Raw genomic sequence first — 21,528 nt, 5'->3', positions numbered from 1 at the left:
GTTGAACGCAGATTTAAGATCCACGAACGCTGCGTATAGTGTGCCTCCGCCTAAATACACAGTCTTCCAATAGATCATAACAAATCTAAGCACTTGGTCGACTGTGCTTATATTGGCCCTAAAACCAGCCTGCAGTGGGGACAGAATATTTTCTTCAGTCATCCAAAACTGGATTCTGCCCAACAACATTCTAGCGATTACCTTCTGCAAAGCGTCAATAAGGCTAATGGGGCGGTAATTTCCCGCCTTAGATTTATCACTTTTTTTATACACAGGGAGGATCTCAGCCCCTTTCCAGGAAACTGGTATTCTAGCGCCTTTGGCAATAGCATTAGCCAGAATGGTTATGTAGGGGACCCAATTTTCCATATCATACTTAAAAAGATCCGCTGGAACGCAGTCCATACCGGGGGCTTTACCATTTTGGACCTGCTTTAGGGCATTCACTGTCTCAGATACCTTAAAGACTATGCATTCACAAAAAGCAGCAGGTATCGGAGGCCGGTTACTCTCCCCTGTAATATGGATTCCCATCTCCATACCGCTGAACTGGGCCGAGAAATGCTCAACCCAGATGTCTGCTGGAACATGATTAGCTGGGGCTTGCAGGTCCCCTGTCCCACCCCACTTCACTACCTGCCAAAATTTGAGCTGGTTGCTAGAGAGGCTAGCCTCATATAGGTCTAGCCAGCGTTGATCATTCCCATGCTGCCTTAGCTTGTTTTAGCGCCTTCTTGTAATTTGCCCTCTCTGTTTTAATATCCATTGTTACCCTGGTTTTGATGGCAGCTATCAGGGAACTGTGAGCTTTACGGCAGGACTTGTCATACCATTTGTCTCCTAAGTAGTTCATACCAGTTTTTCTAAAACTACCTGGTTTAATAAAAAAGGTTTTAAGTTTGGCAAAAAAGGACTCATGGATTTTGCCAATTTGTTCCAGTGACCCCACATCATCCAGTAGTGGCTTTGCCTTCTTGGTCGCTGCCGAAACTTCTACTGATATATTATTGATAATACCAGGATCTTCCAGGAACCTAACCCAGCGTACCCTGCGACAGTCATTAGTAAGGACTGTCTCGGCTGTGGTATAGTTTGTTGCGTTATTTCTAAGTAGGCCACCGTCTACTTTCAATTTTATTGATAAGGGATTGTGGTCACTTTCCGGTCTTACAATTATTTCCATGTCCTCTAGTAGGCTCCAAAACTCTATCTTAATTAAAAAGTAGTCTATGCGGCTGGTGTTGTAACCATTATCAAAAGTAGCTTTTCCTGCCAGGTCGGACTTAGTTCTCCCATTAGCAGCTCTCAAACCCCACTCCAAGCATAGGCCAAGCCATTGCATAACGGCCTCAGTAACCTTTTTAACAGGTGAAATGGCCAGGCTAGGGATATTCCATAGCTGATCTACTTCGCCATAACACCCGTTTTCCAAAGTAGGTATGGGTTCGAATGTACAATTAAAGTCCCCAGCCAACATTACACACTTATCTCTACCAATATTGTTCAATATGGGATCTAGATCCTCAACAATTTTTGATATCTTCCCTCCTGGTCGCCCCCTTACATATATATTGATTAGGAAAAAATCTTGATTATTTACACTGCTAAATTTTAGCCCCTGAATATCAATGCTTGAGGTAGACTGTTCATAGATCTTATAACATAGAGATTGTCTGGTCCAAATGACAAGCCCCCCAGACAGGCGACCCTTTGGTCCTTTGAATGCTGGTTTGTAAAAATTCAGATAACCAAGTCGACATATAGCATCGATTGACCAGCTTTCTTGGAATACAATTATATCAAATTGTTCTACAAAGGACCCCCAATCAGTCTCATCCAATTTCCCCTTCAACCCCGCAATATTCCAGGATAATATCCTAAGTGTATTTGCAGGTGCTACTGGTGTCTTGTCAGGTAGGCTAACATACCCCCCACTTCCCTCTTGTGTTGGGGAGTTGCTAATGTATTCATCTGTCAATTCTATTCCTAGGGGGACATTTCCCAACTGATCCTTCAACATATCTACTACATTCGTAATTGGACTTCCGGTGGAGCTATCTAACACCTGTATGTTTGAAGAGTGTGGAGATGTTACTCCGGTGGGCGGTCTGGACAGCCTATGATCTAGAGACCCATTATTAAGTCAGTCAACTCCATCCAACCCCATTAATGGTGCAAAACGGTTTGAAAGATGGGGCAAGAACATTGGATAGATTGGCGTTTCTGGGAAATATCTATCTCTAGGTCTATAGTTTTGGGAGGAATGATTTTGGTGTGAATGATCTCTCGCTGAGTTAAGTTTAGGGTAGAAGTAGTGCAGGGACAAGGTTTGGACATCACCCAATCTTCCAAATCTTGGTTCTCTGCGGATAAAATCAGCTACCCATGACTCCCTAAAGCTAATACCCACACAATCCCCCTCAAGATCTTTTTTACTAAATCCCACCCAGTCCACCCTCCTGACATTAAGGATTTCTGTTTTTGACATTGGGGGGAGAGGTCGATTCTTGTTTAACCAAAAGGTTACTTTGTTATATAAGTCTCTGTGGGTTTCCCTCTTCCCTCTCCCAATGGGGTTACTCCGGTTAGGATTATAGTGTAGGGTAATGACTCGGGGGGGAAGATTCGCACATTGTTTCCTAGATGGAGATTTTTTCCTAGTCCGTATATTTTGGTCCTTTTGACGGGAAGATTTAGGTGATCCTCTGGGAGTGGGCTGCAGATTGGAAACGGTATCTGCCTTTTGTGATATTGCATTCGTAGAGGTCTGCTTGTTTTTATCAGAGACGGGTTTGTGCTGGGGGCCTCTCAAGGATGAAGATACCGGTTTGGCCTTATTCCCCTTATCCCCATTGCTCAAAAGATTTTTCTGGGAATGTGTTGGATCTGACCCCGTGGGGACAGTAGACAATTTGATCTGTTTCGTTATGGCCATATGTTCTCTCACTAGTGATTCCAAGATGTCCATCTTATCATTTAATAACCTAGTCCGTTCAAATAGGGGCAAGAGAAGAGATTTAATCAAGAATTCTATTTTATCCAAAAGGGTACCTTCTACATCACTTCCTATAGTTTTGTTTTTTGCTGGGGGGTTTAACAGGGCTGATGTAGTAGTCAGTAAAGGAGGTGTATTGTTGGTTCTCAAGACCTTTGTATTACCCCCTTCTGAGTCGAATCTTCCCTTTTCCTTTTACTAGGTTTGTGTGCGGGCGTGCATTCAAGGTTTGGAGATCGAATTTCTTGCTCGGGGCTTGGAATAATGCTAGGAGAATCTGAAAGACCAGTCTCAATGTTAAGTAAATTATGGTATAGAGAACTGCCTTCCGATGTAGAGTCTAGGGCAATATCAATAACACCCCCCTCTAACTCCAAGTTTTGACCAGCAGGTACGGTATCTATATCTGTATCATGGTTAGCATTGGTAGCAGAGCTAGTCAGATGTGTTAGGGGAACCGGGGAAACAACCTCACGAATTTTCCCTAATGAAGAACGCTTACCCGTGACCAAGTCAAGCGATAAGCGTTTTTCTGCTAGTGCAATTTCTTTTTCCAAAATACAGGTGGTACGTTTAAAAAATTGGTCGATAATGCCTGTAAAGACTTCATTAGTGGTGGATACGTGAACCTGCCTTTCTTTGCCAGAACGTAGGGGCATTTTGGTAAAGTGTACTAAGCCACCCTTCTAGCAAACCTAAGTTAATAAGACAATATAGAACACAACCAAACATACAAACAGTCTTTACCCAACTATCTACCTAAACCAGATACCAGTAATGACAATATAAATACAAAGAAATGGAACAAAATGAAGGGGGGGTGGCCCGACCCGACCTCTATCGGCCTCGGACGGCCACGGACGGTCCCACCCTTGTCCCGGGCTTCTCCGGTCGCTCCCGCGCAGCGGGACTAGGCTGTTGATTTATATGGTCAATGTGAGAGGGGAGGAGCATGCAGGGAGAGCGGCCCAGGTGCTGGCTATTGGGTCAGGCGGGCGCTCCTGGGACTTGAAGTCCTTGCCCGCAACTCGCTCGCAGCCCTGCACAATACGAACACCCACAGTCACAGCCTCAGGCGTAGGGTGACAGACTCCTCAAACGAGCTTCGCTGATGTTGATGTTGTTCGAAGCCCCCACACGAAGCGGGACCCCCGAAGCGGGTTCCGCAGGCAGTAGCGGCAAGAGCAGGAAAAGTTTCAGCGGCACAAAATCCCAGCGTGTGCACTAAGGAAAAGCGTCCCAACAAGCATCCAGGGGCAAAGGTTTTTGAAGTACGATGGTGGGGAGGAGCATGCAGGGAGAGCGGCCCAGGTGCTGGCTATTGGGTCAGGCGGGCGCTCCTGGGACTTGAAGTCCTGCGCCCGCAACTCTCTCGCAGCCCTGCACAATACAAACACCCACAGTCACAGCCTCAGGCGTAGGGTGACAGACTCCTCAAACGAGCTTCGCTGATGTTGATGTTGTTCGAAGCCCCCACACGAAGCGGGACCCGCGAAGCGGGTTCCGCGAGCAATAGCGGCAAGAGCAGGGAAAGTTTCAGCGGCACAAAATCCCAGCGTGTGCACTAAGGAAAAGCGTCCATCCATCAAGGGGGGGTGCTTGTACAAAATCATCAGTTTTTTTTCTCCAGAATTTTATATGCCACGAACTTGACCAGAAGGTATCAGAGAGCTTTACATGAGCACCAGTTACGTTACACAAGGACGCATTCATTTTTCTTAGGCACAGGGAGATTAAGTGATCTGTCCAGAATCACAGGATGTTGTGCAATATTGCAAGACTCGAACATGGTTCCCCAGATTTGATATCAACCGTCCTAGCCGGTTAGGCCACATCCTCTCTCTATAACTTGTGCCCCTGCAATGCACTGCTTATAATCTCACATATTACCTTACTCATGAAATGGTCAGTGACATCACAGATGACATTGCTGATGACATCTCAAATGGCATCACCGATGACATCATCCACAGAATCTCAGAGGTACCCACTCATACCCCATATAACCTTTCATTCATCAACTTCAACTTACACACTATCATTCTCAAACCCATTCACACACTCATACGAGTACTTACACAGCCACTTACTGATTCATAGATCTACACACACATTCACTCACTCACCCATACAGCCACTCATTCTCCCAATCACTCGCTAATACAGCCATTGGCATATCCACTCATACACCCGTACAGCCACTCACTTACTGATCCAGTCACCCATAGAGCTAATCACACACCTACTCACTCACCCATATAGACAATCACACAACCACTTACTCACCCATACAGCTACACACCCACTCACTCACTTATTCCTACAGATACTAACATGTACTCACTCACCTGTACAGTCACTCACACAAGCATGCATTCATCCACACAGACATTCTCACATTCACTCACTCACCCATTCAGTCAATCACATAGCCCATCACTCACCTATACTGCCTTTCACATACCCAGCTACTCACCTATGCATTTAGTGAGACATATAATCACTCACTTATACAGTCAGTCACACACCCACTGAAATATCCAAACAGGCACTCATACAGCCACTGATTCACCAATAGACCTTGGTTTATATATTTAACACACATAAAACCCTCACAGTCACTGGAGGTTGCAATCAGTGATATCATCAGTGATGCAATTTGGGATATCATCAGTGATGTCAATGACCATGTCATGAGTGATGTAATATGTGAGGTCATAAGCAGTGCATTCCGGGGGCACAGGTTATAGTTAGCTCGCTAACTATAACAGCAGAATTTCACTGGTTTTGTACGAATGAAACCTGAGCCTAACTATAACATCCCTGTAACCATTTGGGAGTTTCACATATCATTCAATGTAATTTGGATTGTGCAGTGCTCGTACTACCTTTCAGTAGTTTATGAATTCAGTGTTCTCCAATGTCTTAAATTAGTTTATTTGTTTGATTTGGATGGTATCGTAGTGTTTTCAAAGTGTCTTGTGGAACATCAAGAATATGTGAGTTTATCAAGAATACAACAACATCATCATTTAAAAACAAACATCACATCTACGACCTCCTCACTGATGCAAAACCAGACATACTATTCATAACTGAATCATGGTTGTGAGATGATATGGCTCCAGTCGCGCATGAAGCCATTCCTGTAGGCTATCAAATGATCACCCACAATCGTATAGGCAAAAAAGGAGGTGGTCTTGCAGTTGTATTCAGGCAAACATTACATATCACTAAAGTTGATGATATCTCATAAAGAATTGTGTGGCTCTTCTAACAAGATGCAATACTACACCGTCTTCATCCTGTAACTTCCTGCTCCTTTACAGACCTCCACCTAGCATGGCGACATTCCCAGATGCACTTCTTGACACAGTTGCAAACCTGATAACAATACACTCCAACTTATGCATTCTGGGTGACCTCAACATTTGGTTTGACAAACCCAATATGTCCCATCCAAAAACAATAATCACTGGCCTAGACACACTGAACCTGCATCAGATTATCCACAAACCCACACACATTGCTGGACATATCCTAGATGTCATTGTTGCTAGTTCTGAAGTAGTTACCTTTCAAACTATAACTCCGGTCACATGGTCAGACCACCACTTGTTTGCTTTCCAACATAAAATAACACTAAGGGACTCACATAAAACTAGCCTACATCCATCCACCTATCGGCCAAGGAACAAACTCAATTTGGAACACTTAGAAATACAATTAACATCAAGTACAAATCTGAAAACAATAAATTAATTTCAAAATGACATCCTGATACCACAAAAAACCACACAACAGCACAAAAGAAAAAAGCGCCTTGGAGAAACTTAGAAATAAAAGACATAAAACAACAAATTAGAAAACTGCAACATACCTGGCTCAAATCAAACGCCAAACAATACAAACTTCATCTACAAAAATTAACAGATTATACAAGTCAGCTATCAAAAAAGTTAAGAAAGGGTACTACTCAGACAGAATTCAAAATGCTAAATGTGCAAATAAAGAATTCTATAAAATACTCAATGAATTTCACAAACCAAGTTGCCTAGAAGGAACTCATCCTGTTACTCAAGATTTCACAGGCAAACTGGCAAATCATTACATATACAAAGCAGACACATTGGACTTGTACTTAAAACAGAAACAAAGCACCAGCACTAACCCCTGTACAAAACAACAATCCAAGAATAAGCCTCTCTGTTTCATCCAACACATCTCACTTGATGAATTTATGGACGTGGTCAAAGCAAGCAAGCCTGCCGGCAGCCCTTTTGACCCCTGTCCACCACAAACTTTCAAGACAATTCTTTTAACAACCTCTGCTGCCACTCCAGTAAGAAGAATCATCAACGATTCCTTAACTACCGGAATATTTCCAGATGAACTAAAAAAATCACACATACGCCCTTTATTGAAGAAAACAAACTTGGACCCACTGAACCCTGACATCTACAGACACATTACAAATGGACCTTTCCTGGGCAAACTGATAGAAACAGCAGCATTTGCCCAGATGTCACAATTCATTGAAGAGAATGACATACTCTCAGACTTCCAAACAGAATACCGTCCAGGAAGAGGTACTGAATCTGCCTTTCTTGCCATCTACGATGACCTGAAGAATACAGTTGACCACAGCGGGGTTGCTGTGCTACTCCTCTTGGAACTCTTGGGTGCCTTTCACACGATTGACCTTGACACTCTGAAACAAAGACTCTATGAAGCTGGCATAGAGGAAACTGCTCTAGACTGGAACGCGTCCTACCTTCAAAACAGAACAATGTCATCCATACCCAACCTTTCTCGTCCAAACCATACTCCACAAAGCAGGGGTCCCTCATGGTTCTATCATCTTTCCCATGCTTTTCAACATCTACATGAAGTCATTACCAGTACTGATCAATCAATTTCACCTCACGTGCTATAACTATGCAGATGACACGCAAATACTACTTCAACTGGAATGCCCCAAAGACATTGAATAAGCCCCGATTTTCAGTTGTCTAAGAGCCTTGTATCAGTGGATGACTTGGAGTCATCTCAAATTGAATGCTTCAAAAATGGAAATACTCACATGTGGCGATTGGAAACATTATGACTCGCTTGCCGCCTGGCCTGATGAACTGGGATCACTGTCTAAAGTATCGAAGGAAGTGAGAAAACCTCAGAATGACCATGGACTCCAAGCTGTCGATGAATGCCCAAGTGTAAAAACTAGCAAGATCAAGCTTTGTCACTATAAAAACGCTGCAATGAATTTTCCCTCATTTGGGATTTCCACACAAGGTCCAAGCTACCATCTCCCTTGTTCTGTCGAAACTCGATTACGCCAATAGCCTCTACCAGGGATCACCTTTAACGACCATTAAAAGTCTAAAACGGATTCAGAACTCGGTTGCCAGACTACTCTTGCATATTAAACCGCAAGACCAGAACTCGGTTGCCAGACTACTCTTGCATATCAAACCGCGAGACCACATCTAACCTGCCTTGAAAGTCCTGCATTGGTTACAGGTTGCCAGAAGATCCATGTTCAAGCTACTTTCTATCACCCACAAAGCAATACATAGAATGGGACCACTCTTCATCAGGAATAAAATCACCAAACACATTCAACAAAGGAACCCATGCTCTGAAGGGGCATCTCGCCTCAAAATCTCAAGATACAAGAAAGAAAACATGTGTGGCACATCCTTCTAAGCCAAACTAGGGAACTCTTTAACCCCCAACATAACCCCCAACATAATATCCACCGCCAACCACCTTATCTTCAGAAAACTACTCAAGAATTTGATCTTCCCCACATAAGCACCTTAAGCAATCAGAAATTTACAGCATATTCCCCTGTATATATTTATTTTCACTATAGATATGTACCTATCTTTGTGTATTGCTTTGTATAAACATGTAGAATAATTATGTTGTAAATAAATAAATTAATAAATAGAAATCATCTTTGGTTTACATGTAATTACTTCCATTGTGCATTTATGTACCTTCCATGTACTTGGATCTGTGTGTCTGTTACCTTTCTCCAGAAAAATCATATCCAATGCACTGCCTTATTTCTCATCCTGCACCTCTATCAACATCTTTAATATATATATACTTACCTCTTCTATGCATCTATATACTTTCAATGTACTTATGGATCTATATATGTACCACTTTCTTCTAATATAGCATTTAAAATGCACTACCCTATTTCTCAGCCTATACTTCTCTAAATATATCCTCTGGCTCAACCTTCTGACTCATCTCAAACTTCTTTCTACTACTATTTCCAATGCACCACCCTATCTCTCACCCTATACATATATCAATATATCCCCTGCATCGACTCTCTTATTTATCCTAAACCCCATACCACTACTATGATCCCTAAAATAACCCTTTATAGACTCTCTGCTACTCTACCCCTCCTTGCATCACCTGACATCTCTTTTTACTATACCGATCCCCCAAAACAAACATTTATAAACTCTTCCCTCTGACTTTTCCACTCAAAACCCCCTTTTACATATCCCAAAGCCTCCTCCTACTGCCATGACCTAAAAAAAAGAAAATCTCACTCTTCTGTCCCTCCACTATCCTTTTCAATCAAAATAACAGATTAACATGTTCACTTCTCAATTTCCATATTCCACTATACTAATTCACCACTAATCCTTTATGGGTTCCAGAGTAGCGTGCTACTCGCAAATGAAGCACCTCAAAACCCCAACAAGGGGTAGCAAGCGCTATATAAATACAAACCTCTTTCCCTCTTCTATCCCGCAACCTACCCTTCTTTATCCAAATAACTGAATAACATATTCACAACTCGAATTACTTCATACTTCACTATACTCATTTTTTTAACACTAATCCTTTATGGGTTCCAGAGTAGGTATCCTACTCGCCAGAAAAGCACTTCAACACTCATCAGGGGTAACAGGTGCTACTTGATTGCATACCTTTCTTCCCTTTTATCACTCCGGTACCATTCTCACTCCAACTAACTGACTAATATCCACCACTCAAAATACTTTCATATTTCACCATACTAATTCAGCACTAATCCTTTATGAGTTTCCGGAGTAGCGTGCTTCAAGATTCTGCTATCTTTCCAAATTCGAATCCAAATAACTGACTAACCAATAACTGACTAACCTATCCACCACTTAAAATTGACTTGCATGTTTCACTATACTAAATCAACACTAATCCTCCATGGGTCCCGCAGTAGCGGGCTACTCGCCGAAAAAGTGATTTGACGCCCCGTCAGGGCTAGTAAGCACTAGATAAATGCAATTACAATACAATACAATACAATTTGTCCTGTAAACATGAGAAGTGTGGATTTAAAAAGCAAGGAAGGGAGTACTTTGGATTGGATTTTAATGCTTCTGGTATTTTTATGGATCCAAAGAAGGCTGCAGCTATTCGAAATTGGCCTTCACCCACTAATGCTGAAGATACTCAATGTTTCCTTAGATTTATAAACTTTTGTCATCAACTCATCAAGAATATTGCAGCAATAACAAGTGACATTACTTTTGTTTTGAAAAGGGAACATATGAATAAGGATGTTTGCTCGGACTATCAAGCTGAAGGACTCTCAGTGCACTTTAACAGAGGTTTACCCATGTATTAATTTTATGTCAGCCTGCTGATTCTAAGACGTTTATTGTGGAAACAGATGCCTCTGGAAGAACCGTTGGGACAGTTATATTAGAACAGAAATAAATCAAACAAAGCTACTCTTACCTGGGCACTAGAGTGCCATTTGAAATTCAAACTGATGGTTGAAATGTGGAGTGCTTGAGAAATCTTTAAAGTAGGAGTAACCACTAAACCAGATGGGCACTTTTTCTTTGCATAGTATAATTTTTACTATCATTTAAATCCTGGTTTAAACAATGCATTGACAGATGCTGTGTCCCGCTGGTATCTTGAGTCGTCATTTACTAATAATCAACCTGTAAATCGCAGTCAATGTGCGATAGGAATAGTTCAATATTTCCTATACAAGGTCAAGTTCGTAAATGAACAGATGGAGCCCAATGCTTTAGAAGATCTTCATTTAAAGGATCCTCTAATTCGATTAAATGACTTATTTTGCAGTCAGCAAGCTATTTTTTATACCAACTAAACAATTAGAATTGGATGTTATGACGATGTGATATGTAAGTAAGTAAGGGCCAGATGTAGGTATCCAAATACCGGTCGGTAACGGCCGAAAATACAGAATTTCGTCAGTTACCTACCGGTATTTGGCTATTGAGATGTAGGGGTCCAAAAAACTTCCGAATCGGTAAATTTACCGAATCGGTAAGTTTACCGATTCTGTAAATTTACCGAATTGGTAAATTTACCGATTCGGTAAATAAGAAATGGTAAAAATGACTTTTGAGATGTGGGTAACCTCTAAAATACCGAATTTGCATGAACTTCGGTATTTAAGAGTCGGTATTTACCATGGATTGGAAGCAGGTGGTAACCAGGTGCAGGACATAAAAAAGGGCCCAAAATGCAACAGTTTGCCTAGAATGGCGGCCTTCTACGTGATAGCGAGGCGACTACGGCCACAGGCTGAAGAAGAGAGGGTCTGGAGAAGGGAGGAGCAGGTCTACAGGCAGAGGATCACCCTATTCCAACTAACTGCGGCAAAGATCCTACAAAGGTACAGGCTACACCCCCAAACCATCCTGGACTTGATCAGGGACCTGCACCCACTTCTCGAGCACCCAACCCCAATGGCGCATGCCATCCCACCCCATGTGCAGGTGCTGTGTAGCCTAGACCTGCTTGCCTCTAGGAGTTGCCAGAGTGGGATTGCTGTCGTAGGTGGGGTGTCCCAGAGCGGCCTGTCCAGTTTCTTTAGGAAGTTCCTAGAGTCCATGATGCAGAGTATGCATCATTATATCAGCTTCCCTGAAACACACGCAGAACTGCTCAGGACCAAGACAGACTTCTATCAAATAGCACATTTCCCCAACATCATCGGCTGTATTGATGGCACCCACATCCCAATTTGCCCACCTGCTGCCACAGAGTACATTTACAGGAACAAGAAGTCGACCCACACAATAAATGTACAGGTAATCTGTGATGCAAACTACATTATCACGGACATAGTGACCAAGTTCCCAGGAAGTACCCACAACTCCAACATCTTCCAGAATAGTGGGATCTATACACGCCTGACAGCGGGGGAAGTTAGCGAAGGATACCTGCTAGGTAAAACAGTGTGTGACACTCCATTGATACATATTGCAGATGTATGTGTATGTGTGCATGTGAGTAATGTCTTTTTCATTTTAAAATAGGGAATAGTGCATATGCCGTCCGCTCCTTTATCCTGACACCCTACCTCAACTCTTCAACCCCCAGCCAAAGGTGATACAACAGGGCACAGAAATCAACCAGGAACATTGTGGAGCGCACCTTTGGGCTGTTGAAAAGCACGTTCCGCTGCCTCCAAAAAAGTGGAGGAGCACGCCAGTATACACCAATAACCTGCTGTAAGATGATTGCAACTTGTGCAATGTTGCACAACCTGGCGACTAAGAAGGGCACCGAGGTCGAATTGAGCGACTATGAGGACCATGATGATGACCATGCACTGCCTGAACCCAACACAGCAGGAGTTGCTACACCAACAGATGGCAGACACAGATGGGCAGAGATCACATGAAACTACTTTTAAGTAAGTAAAGAGACACAGACAGGGGGAGTATACACCCAACGTAGTTTAATATTTGGCACTACGCAGGTACTCAAAAGCACAAATGTGCAACACAAATGTCATCCATGTAATAATGGTAGTCCTTGGTCACTTCCTCATTAACTGAAAAAGTCATTTCCGCCCACGCTTACCAGTGCCAGATGTAAATGCCTGGCTTTCTTCACTGTGCGTTTGGGCTCTTTGCTCACCATGGCGCCTGCTGCTCCTCCGTGGTGCTTTCCTCACTTTCTGCGACGTCCAGGGCAGCAGTTTGTGCTGTCTGTGCATTCATCATCAGCTCTACAGCACTGGTCAAACTAGCAATGCCCCTAGACACCTCTTTGCTGTTGTTTGTGAGTCCCTCTTGCATGTTACTGCATCCTCTGCATAGCAGGGAAGTGGCTGTGGCCAGGCGATTAATTGCTTTACTTTGCTGCTGCACACGCTGCCTCTCCTTGCGCCTTGCTAACATGTCCTGGTCCAGTTTGCTGCACAGAAGCTGCACTGATTGTGTCATGTCCCGCATCCCTGCAGCCATCTCCTTGTTAACATCGACCAGTTTTCTAATTCCCTTCCCTATATCTTCCACATTTGTGTTCAGGTTCCTCATCTGGCATTCACTAGACAGGATGGACTTCCCCTGCATTCTTTGAATTTTCACCATGCTACCCTCAAGCTCACGGAAGACACTGGGACCCTCCACATGAGCTGCTACAATGCTTTCTCTGTGCCTGCAGCGTCTGCTACCTGTACGGACAACCTCTGCACTGGACTGCTGTGTGGCAAGGCTACCTTCTCCAGGCAAGGTTGGTGTGGCATCCCCCTCCATGTCACCCGCTGATGACTCCATTTGGACAAGTGGGACAACTACATGCCTCCTGCTCTTTTGTGATGCAGGAGTTGTCAGAGGCAGTGATGCAGGATGTTCAGGTGAGGACAGTAGCAGAGGGGAACCTGAACGTTCTGGGGACGCCTGCACATGTGGAGACATTTCTAGGTCTTGGGATGGTGGCTGTGTAGTTGGTGCACCTGTGTCCTCTGTGACATTCTCGGCACTTGGCCCTGGCTCCTGGCTGTCATCCCTCTCTGGTGCTGTGCCTTCCTTCTCCCTGGTACTCATGCGAGATGTCTCGCCTGTGGACATATAAGCGTACATTAGCTTGGTACAACTGCCTCACAGCCACAATTAAATAATTTTCACTTGTACAATGTACATGTTGCCTGCGCTTCACTATGTCTGAAATGAATTACCTAACTTGTTGCTTGCTGTGCTGTATGACATGGTCCTTCATTTACTGACTACATATCCCATAATGCATTGCTCCTGTATAGTGCTACCTCTACTGGACTGTGGTTAACTTTGCCACTTAGGGTAAAGGGAAGGTTGATGTGGTGGGGGTGATTGCTGTGCATGCGTATTACCTTTTCTGGTGGCAGCTCTGGCTGAGCTGTCTGCATCTCTCAGTCCACAGACGCTCTCTGGTTCAATGGTGGACCCCACCAGCTTCTCCAGGTCAGTCAGGGGGGGTGCACGGTTCTTCCCTCCTCCAGTTTTGTTGCCTGTTTGTGGTGCTGAGAAATTATTTTCTTTGTCAGGCTCCTGAGGTCATACCACCTCTTTTTCGGGTCGTCTATGTCCCTTGCAGTCACTCCTACAGCATTCACCTTTGCTTGAATGTCCAGCCAAATCTTCCTTTTGGCAGATTCAACCACAGTCAGGAACAGCTTGCCAAACAATTTCTGGTGTTCCTTCACCACCTCCTCCACAAGGACCTGCAGCTCCATGTTGCTAAATTTTATTTTCCTCGTCCTATCTGGCTGTTCCTTTTCCCTGCTGCTTGCCATTTTCACAGTTTAAAGGTGCAAAACATTTTCTGTGGCTCAGGGACTCAGCTCAGCTCCAACTGCCTCTCCAGAAGCTTCTAATTACTTGCAGCTGCCTGTGTAGCCACTTCCTGGTAGGGAGTGGGAGGTTGGTAGCACCTGATTGGCCGCCTGATTCAGGTTCACTTTTCTTTGCTTTCCGATTCGGTAATTACCGATTCGGTATTTACCGAATCGGTATTTACTGAATCGGTATTTCCTATTCATCCAATAGGAATGAATGGAAAATACCGATTCGGTAAATACCGATTCGGTATTTACCGAATAACAGATTCCGAATTTTTCCGATTCTCTAAAAAATACCGAATTTTTACCTACATTTCATTTACCGATTCTAAAATACCGAATCGGTAAAATTCTGTATTTTAGAATCGGTAAAAATGATTTACCTACATCAGGCCCTAAATCTTTATTGCTCAGTTAATTAAAACCATTGCAAATGTTTACATATAAAACATTAAATACAATTGTTATAATAGATATAAAATGACAATAAATTCATATAGAAAATAGTAGTTACTACAGAAATTTGTGCTTCTTTCACGCTGAGCATGGATTAAAATAAAATAATACACTTATTTTTCCTGAGCTGGCTGGGTCGAAAGATTTGCACATGGGTTTGGACTGCACTGGAGTGTGTGCTTGGAACATAAAAGAAACTTGTTATTCGCCGGAGTCTCTTGGTTTGTCCATAGTTAGACCTCTTTCATTCTTGTTTCTTTTCTGCTTTCTCCGAGAATTTGACAGTATGGCTTGCTAATTGAATGTTTTTTCCATCAAAGCAAGCCTTGACTGCTTGCCGGCATGCCCTTATGCCCAGCCTATTAAGGGGCAGTTTTAAATGAGATCTGCACTCTATGTCCAGACCTTTACAGGAGCATATTAGGTGCAGGATTTGTATCCCCACATATTCGGCAGTTAATTGTTGCTTGGGGCCTTTTCCATGGGGGGAGATGATTTTTTGCTGGAAGTAGGCCCAGCCGTAAGCGTAAGAGCTTCTCCTTTTTGTGCCTAGTGAACCCGACTCTTAAATAGCTTTAGCAGAGACTGCTTGTATAGCTGTGAATGACTATCCAGCCATGGGCCCGGTTGGCTAGGCTTGCTTTGTCCTCTATTAACGAGATACATCTTACTGATTTGTTGACTAGCTGTTTGAAGATGTTATGGGACCCGCTGCCCTTCCAGGGTTCTTGTAGGCCCAAGGAGTTTATTGAATTCTTAAGATATTTTGCGGCTGGCCATTGCTCTTACTTTCTATCTCTTTCCAGAGATAGTGATTTAGACTTGCGGCTTATCCTCTCTGAATCTTGTGCATCTTTTGGCATAGGCACCCATTCGCTCCAACGTTTGGTTTCTCAGGCCGAATTCCAGCCTTATTTGTGCCTGCGAGGTGTAGTTGGGCAGGCTGAATATCATTCTCATGGCCTTTGCTATTGTGCTGTTCAGTAGCTGAGCGTCCCTCCCTTGGAGGCATTCGCTACCGTAAGTTATTGCTGGTGTTAGTTTTGCCTGAAGCACTTGAAGCAGTGGGGTGAAGCTTCGGCCGACTGCTTTCAATTTAAGGTTCCTTAGTGCATTCGCTACGCTGGTTCCCCTCCGTTTTATTGCTTTCTTTTGCTGTTGGAATGAGCCCTTTCTGTCCATAATTACGCCCAGATACTTGTACTCCTCCACTGTTTCCAGTTTGAACCCTCCCATGTGCCAGCGGAACCCTGCTGATGATGTTTTGGCATTTATCCTCATTATTTTAGTTTTTGAGAGGTTAATGCTTAGGCTGTTCTCTGTTGAATAATTAAAAGTTGTGCTGATTAGATGTTGTAGCCCTATTGGTGTTCTGCTAATTAGCACAATATCATCAGCGTATATTAGGTTGGAGAGAGTTAAGCCACCTATGCTTGGAGCATGCGAGTTGCCTTCATCCAGCTGCTGTGCAAGGTCAGACATACAGATGTTGAATAATATTGGCGCTAGCACACAGCCTTGTTTTAAGCCTTTTGTCGTCTTTATTTTTCTTGACAAGAGATCTCCTGTAGTGAAATCAGGTGTGTGAGTAGCCCAGGTGGGATGTTCCTTTCTTCCAGTTTTAACCATAATAAGTTTCTATTAATTGTGTCAAACACTGAGGTAAAATCGATAAAACATACATACAGGGGCAGATTCGCTGTCTTTGTGGCATCAATGAGGAGGGAGAGAGCCAAGATGTTTGAGGTTGTACCCATTTGTTTACGGAATCATGTCTGGGTGATGGGGGTTACTGCATTTTCTTCTGACCATTCCAGGACCTCCTCTAAAAGAAGACCAGCATAGTACTTGGCCTCGTTGTCGATTAAGGCTACTAATCTGTAATTTTTAGGGTCCTTTTCGTTGCCCTTCTTATGTATTGGCGCTATTATGGAGCCGTTCCATGATGCTGGAATAGTTGCGGTGTCTGTTATCTGTTTGAAAAGTGACAGTAAGGCCGCTGCCCAGTATTCCGGATTTTGTTTGTACAGTATTGGGGGGATCTCGTTGGGACCTGGCGCCCCCTCCGCCTTCCCCTTCACGATCCTGCTTATGATTTGTTTTTCGGTTGGATCAAATGGAATATTGACCAGCTGTGGTGTCCAAGCTCAAATTTTTCTTTCCTTATCCGGTCGGCTAGTTATTGCAAACTGTAGCGCTGTGTTGAAGTGTGCCTGAAGATAATTGGTCCAGGCTTCCTCGGTTAGGTAAGAATCAATGATAGGGCTTCTAGAATTCTGAAGTTTATTGACTGTCTTCCAAAATCTTCCGCTTGTATTGGTTCCTTTGGCGTCATGAAGGAGTTTCGCTCATAGCTTTCCTCTGCTTCTCTTTTTAAATGCCAAATTATCCTCTTTTTACTCTGTTTTAAGTTTTGCAGTTCCTTTTGAATCACAATGTCAGGTCCGTCGCGGTGTAATTTCCGCAGTAATTTGTTAATATTTCTTTTGCTTTTTTTTTTAACTTTTGCAGCTTCGATTATCCATCTTTGTGTGAATCTTGGCTTTTCTTGTATGTGCCTATCCCAGGCTGCTTGTAAATTGCTCCCAGGCACTTAGATGATCGGGCTGGTTTGTGATGCTCTTTTCCCACCGACTTTTTGCGTCAATTGTGAAGCCTTCCAAGTCTGTTGTGTTGCATTTTATTCTTTTCTGTGCCACCGACAGTAAACATCCTAGGTTTGTCGCCGGCGTGGATAGCACGGCCCACTGGAAGTTGAGGCCACATTCTTGCAGCTGATGGTCGCTGGCTGACATTGTGCCTATTCGGAAATCCGTGACTTTCCTAAAGAGTTGGAGAAATATGAATGTGAAGTCTACGGTTGAGCTGGCGGTTGAATTGTGGAAAGTAGCTGACGGGGGGCTGTCATTTGTAAAGCGTCCGTTTAAGGCTGCCAGATTGAGGTGTTCTAGATCCTTTACGCTGGCTCTTGCCAGCCGATTTTGTTTGTCCCATTTACTTGCTGTGGTATGTCCCATGCCAGGAACTGATCTTCCAGGAATGTGTCCCTTATTTGAGGCCCTCTCAGGAACATATTGAAATCCCCTGTTACTATGAGGTTGGGAGTTTCTGCTTTTGCCAATGTTTTTGAAATTTCTTCCATCAAGAGGTCCATTCCGTTTTTTTTTTCCAGGAGATGTAAGTATACATTCATCAGTCTTAGTTTTTGTTTTAGATCTTTTCCCCTCACTTCCAGTTCTATTATGAGTGTGCAATTATTACCTGTCTGTTTCGCATTTGTGTACTTAGATTCGTTGAAGCTCTTTATGGCAGTGTATATTGTTAGGCCGCCTTTTTTAGGTGGCCGCATTTGGCATTTCTTGTCGCTGGGAGATGATATGAATTGAAGCACTGGATTTGATGTGGTTGGTCTAGCCAAGTCTCCGGAAAGGCTATAATGTTGAATTCTTGGAGGTTGAAAAAGAGCTGAGTATCGTCTCTTTTGTTCCCTAGACCATTTATGTAATGTAGTTTCTTGTTCCAAGACCATATCCTTAGTTGTTGTTGTGTTGCAGTATTTTGTTGAGTATTTTGTCAGAACTTTGGGGCCCTTGTGTTGATTGTCCTCGCTATCCATTTCCAGTCATCTTGACCTAGTGACCCTTGCTCTTGCCTGTCGGTCTGAGAGGTCATCCTGGACACTGAGAGGCTCCTGGCCGCCTTCAAGACACTTTCAGTTTTTGCTGGAAGTTGTTTAGTTGTTGCGTTTTGGACTTGTCGCTCATTGTATGCCTGGCGTAGGAGTTCCGGGTACCCAGTTTTTTCCATTCTTTTTAGGCGTATCCCCCAAGATAGAAAGTGTGATTCTAATTCCATTATTCTTGTCGCTGTTTCGTTCCTTGCCCATGTTGTTTTTGTAACCTCCAGATCTGACAGATGGTTACAGTGGGTAAATTCCACTGCCTCTAGGTCTTTAGTGCTAATATCAGTCAGACTGCTGAAGGTTGATAGTAGGTGTAAGATATTTCCTCGGTTGAGGGTATCCCCTCTACCTCTTGACTTATATTCAGGAATGAACAGTATTATGCCACTGTCAGCTTCCGGCTGCCCGACCTCCCGTTTTTTGCGGGTTTCTGTGCCCATTTCAGTATGTGAGCTGTTGTGTCTTTTATCAGGTTTCGGGTCCTCCCCCTATCCTTCCCAGTTTATCATGTTGAGCATTGCTCTAGCATCTTGTTTCGGGGGGAGCCCTTGCTTCCGTCTGCAGATAGTCCCCCCCTTGGTATTTGGGAGGTTTAGCCATACACAAAACAGAATGTTTTTACAATCTGCGCAAAATTTAACTTATTTTTGTGACTCCCATCCTAAAGTTTATTGCAAGACTAGTTGAATTTTAGTCTGTCAATTTGCATAAGCATGGCACTTTGTTACAAGAATGTATCTCGTTCTCAATTAAAATAGTTATTTGCAAAGTATTATATCTCCTTTATCAACAACGTAAAGCTTGGCATATGCATGTGCATAGGTTTGTACATTACAGAAGTAAAGATTGAAGGAACAGGGGAGGCAAATAGGATACTCAACTTTAAAAAACAAAAATGTTTGCAATACATATATCTCTTTCTACTACCTATTTTTTAGCAAGTGTTTTTAATGGAGTTTTCAGCAATCAGTAATAAACTGGTCAAAGGTTACATATTTTTCACACAAGTGTCCTTGAGGCCGCTGCGTTGAATGAGATAATGGAAAGTCCGTAATTTGGGAGTGTTCGTGCAACAGGTGGCCGATAAGTGCCCATGGGCTATGCAAGCGGCTTAATGATGGTATGCACAGACCTGGTGTCTAGTGGGGATACATGTTCGGGATAGAGCTGGGAGGAGGGGGACAGGTGGTGGGGGGATTGAAGACCAGGGCGGGCCTGCTTAGGGATGCATTTGGTGTCGGCGTTCAGGCAGGGCATGGTCATGCCTACAGAAGCGTGACTTGAGGGAGGGTTTGCATAATTGGGGTCTGGAGAGGGAAGGGGGACTCCGGCCCATTAGGGGCTGCATCCCTGGATTTAAGAGGGCAATTTGCCATCTCTGGTAAGTAGAAGGCAGCGGTCGAGAAGGGTGTCCCACACAGGGGAGATGGGGTGTCCACTGTCTACAGATACGCCCAACCTCCTCAAAGCGCCAGGCCTCGCCCTTGGACCTCCCCCATGGCGCCCCTTTCCATTACCTATGACTAGAATTATAGTTTTTTTCATTCCTGTATTAACAATTTTTATCCCGGAATTAAGACGAAATTGTCATAACACATTGTCAAATTGGATCAGGACAGGACCACCAAGGGCTAAGACCAGCACCCGCAGTTATAGTTGCAACGCCTGCATTACTCCCTCTCTGCAGCTAACAGCCAAAACCCAGTAAAAGTCATCGATTTCTCCGACAAAGTGCTTCGCCAGCATTTCAGCTTTCAAACCCCGATCTGGGTTTCGAACCTTTTGACAGAGTGCTCCGCCAGCACCTCTGCTCCTGATTACCTACTGAGTGCGTTGGATCAGTGACAGGTCAGTTATTCGGACAAGTCGGACAAAAACTAGCTAAGCCTATCCTAGTTATACTATTTTCCAGGTCAGTGTACCACCCCCCAATGTTGCAAGTGTAAGGATCCTCAATTTGTAAGGATGAGGAGAGGTCATCACACCACACTAAAATGAAGCTTTCAGAATGAATATTAACGTTTGCTTTCCCGCCCATCAATTTATTTTCCCACGTATGTTTTATTCCACCCGACAATGAATCTTCTATTAAAAAATAAATTGTTATAACATATTAACAAGTTTTCTTCCATTTGGGGGGGCGCTAGAGGGCGCACGAGCTGAATGGCCGCACTTTAGGGAGGCTCCGGCTGCCTGGCATTCCTATCCTGCTTTAATCCTTCAAATCTGCACCCACCCGCCTGAAACGCGACTGGGAAGAAGATATACCTCCGCTGCACACTCTGTTCGAGTTTGGTGATCCTACGACCTGTGGTGGCGGAGTTAGAGCGAGGTGAATCGGGAGCGGCGGCGGCCCCGGGCTGGGTCCTCGCTGGCGGCGGCGCTGGAATTCACGCGACGCCCAGGACTGCCACGTGGTGTGTAGGCCGCGAACCGCCACGCACGCCCAACTTGCACGCATCCGTGCTCCTTGGACACAACGGGAATTCCTGCCAAGACAGGTGAATTATCGAACCGGCTTAATACCCTGAGGCGCATTTTGAATCGCGGCGAGCGCCGCTCAACTGGTGAACGCCGGGGCACGACCGCCTCTGGGTGCCGCCCGCACACGGAGCCCTGCAGTGCGGCTAGGACCCGCGGTACGCCTCCTGCGGTCCCAGTATGGGGAAACCGGACACCCGGCAGCCTAAGCTCCAATTTGAACCCACAACACAAAAGAAAGGGACCAAGCAGACGGGAGATGTCTCTCAACCGAGGAGCCCAGTGGCGGAGGCAGCCCCCATGGTC

This window comes from Lissotriton vulgaris, chromosome 1_1 (genome assembly GCF_964263255.1).
Source record: "Lissotriton vulgaris chromosome 1_1, aLisVul1.2, whole genome shotgun sequence".
Lineage (NCBI taxonomy): Eukaryota > Metazoa > Chordata > Amphibia > Caudata > Salamandridae > Lissotriton > Lissotriton vulgaris.
The sequence above is the reverse complement of the archived record's forward strand: the minus strand, read 5'-3'. Positions refer to the sequence as shown.